Here is a 2,964-nt window from a genome sequence, read left to right on the forward strand (position 1 = left end):
AGTGGGTCGCGGGGGAGCTGGTGCCTATCTCCAGCAGTCTATGGGCGAGAGGCGGGGTACACCCTGGACAGGTCGCCAGTCCATCGCAGGGCAACACACAAACAACCATGCACACACTCGTTCACACACCTAAGGTCAATTTTAGAGTGACCAATTAACCTAACAGGCATGTCTTTGGACTGTGGGAGGAAGCCGGAGTACCCGGTGAGAACCCACGCATGCATGGGGAGAACATGCAAACTCCATGCAGAAAGACCCCAGGCCGGGAATCGAACCCAGGACCTTCTTGCTGCAAGGCAACAGTGCTACCAACTGCGCCACCGTGCAAAATGGAGATTTTCACTATGTGGTTATTATAGGTAAGGTAAGGTAAGGTAAGGTAAGTTTATTTATATAGCACTTTTCAGCAACGAGACACTCAAAGCGCTGTACATACAATTACAATACAATCACAAAGCAAATAAACACAGATACAGACACAGAAAAACAAATCAAATGATAAAATCAAACAACAGAGGTAATTTAAAAAAGTAAAATAAAATAAAATAAAGAGAATAGAATGATGGACAAGAAAATGAAAGGAAAATTGGACTGAAAACGCAACTAATCATGCCTAAATGGCACAGTCAAAGGCCACTCTAAACAGATAAGTTTTTAATCTTGATTTAAAGCAACTTAGGGTTTCCGGTCTTTTACAGTTTTCTGGCAGTTTATTCCAGGTTAGTGGAGCATAAGAACTAAAAGCTGCTTCTCCATGTTTAGTTCTGGTTCTGGGTATGCAGAGTAGATTTGAGCCAGAAGACCTGAGAGGTCTGGGTGGTTGATACACTGACAACAAGTCTGTAATGTACTTTGGTGCTAAGCCATTCAGTGATTTATAGACTAACAGAAGTATTTTAAAGTCAATTCTCTGAGCTACAGGGAGCCATTGTAGGGACTTTAGAACCGGGGTGATGTGCTCCACTTTCTTAGTTCTAGTGAGGACGCGGGCAGCAGCATTCTGGATCAACTGCAGCTGTCTGATCGACTTTTTAGGCAGACCTGTGAAGACACCGTTGCAGTAATCAACTCTACTAAAGATGAACGCATGAATTAGTTTTTCAAGGTCCTGCTGAGACATTAATCCTTTAATCCTGGAGATGTTCCTTAGGTGATAGAAGGCCGACCTAGTTACTACCTTTATGTCCCTGTCCTTCAAGTAGGATTTAAACCAATTGAGTGCTGTACCAGAAAGGCCGACCCAGTTTTCCAGGCGCTCTAATAAAATGGAGTGATCAACAGTGTCGAATGCTGCACTAAGGTCCAATACCAGCACTGTGGTTCTTCCACAGTCTGCATTTATATGGATGTCATTGAACACCTTGACAAGAGCAGTCTCTGTACTGTGGTGAGCATGGAAGCCTGACTGGAAGACATCGAAGCGGTTGGTCGTTGTTAGGAGGTTGTTTAACTGCTGAAACATAGCTTTTTCAATTATCTCACTGATGAAGGGGAGGTTTGATATAGGCCTGTAGTTCTGCAGTAGCAGCTTGTCCAAGTTGCTCTTTTTCAATAGAGGTTTGATAATTGCTGTTTTTAGGGCCTGGGGGAAAACACCTGACAAAAGGGATGTGTTTATTATTTGAGTTAAATCCGATGTTATTACAGGCAAAGCTTTCTTAAGGAAAGCTGTGGGTAAAAGATCGAGACAGCAGGAAGAAGAGCTCAGTTGCTGTATGATTTCTTCTAAGATTTTGCAGTTTATTTGGTGAAATTGGGAAATTTTGTCAAAATGAAGTTCGAGACAACATTGGTACTGGAATTGATGTGGATGTGCTGACTGCCCCTCTGATCTTTTGGGTTTTTTCAGTAAAGAATTTCGCAAATTCATTGCAAGCCCTGGTAGAGTGGAGTTCAAATGCTACAGTTACAGGAGGGTTTGTTAACCTGTCGACCATGGCAAATAATGCAAGAGCATTGTTAATGTTTTTGCTGATGATCTCAGAAAAGAAAGATTCCCTTGCATTTTTCAGTTGTAGGTTATATCTGTATAGTCTCTCTTTATAGATAATATAGTGAACCCAGAGTCCAGTCTTTCGCCACCTGCGTTCAGCTTTTCGACAATCCTTTTTTTTCACTTCTTACTGGTGGAGCACTTCTCCATGGAGACATTTTCTTCCTAGAATCGACTTTCACTTTAATTGGAGCAGATGAATCAATGATGTCTGAGATTTTAGAATTAAAGTGATCTACCAGCTCATCTACAGTGTTACAGGGCAAAGTGGAGGTAGAAGAGTAAATCTAGTTAAAGGTTTCAGCAGCACTGTCCTTAAAGATGCATTTTCTTATCATGTCTCTTTGGCAAACTGAGTCATTGCAGATGATGCTTTCAAAAATAACAGAAAAGTGGTCAGATAGAGCAACATCAGTTACAGACACCTTGGAAATGTTTAGACCCTTAGTGATGATCAAGTCCAAAATATGTCCCTGTTTGTGCGTTTGCTGTTTAACATGTTGAGTCAAACCAAAATTTCTAAGAGTGTCACATAAATCTATGGTACTTCTGTCATCAGGATTGTCCATGTGAATGTTGAAGTCTCCCGCAATAATTAAACAGTCATAATAAACACAAATCACAGATAAAAGCTCATTAGAATCACTGATAAAGTTTGTTTTGGACTTAGGAGACCTGTAAATATTCAAGAACATGGTTCGAACAGGGCTCTTTACCTGGAGAGTCAAATAGTCAAAAGAGTCAGATTTGCCCAGAAATACTTTTTTACACTCTAATGAATCTTTAAACAAAGTGCCCCCCCTCCACCTTTTCTTTGCTGTCTGCTGTCACAAAGAAAATTGTAGTTCGGAGGCGTCTACTCTATCAGAATGGGAGCTTCATTAAATTCATGTAACCATATTTCTGTTAAAAACACAACAACAAGATCGTGGTCAGTAATGAAGTTATTGATTAAACATTATTTTCCTGAC

This window comes from Girardinichthys multiradiatus, chromosome 6 (assembly GCF_021462225.1).
Source record: "Girardinichthys multiradiatus isolate DD_20200921_A chromosome 6, DD_fGirMul_XY1, whole genome shotgun sequence".
Classification (NCBI taxonomy): Eukaryota; Metazoa; Chordata; class Actinopteri; order Cyprinodontiformes; family Goodeidae; genus Girardinichthys; species Girardinichthys multiradiatus.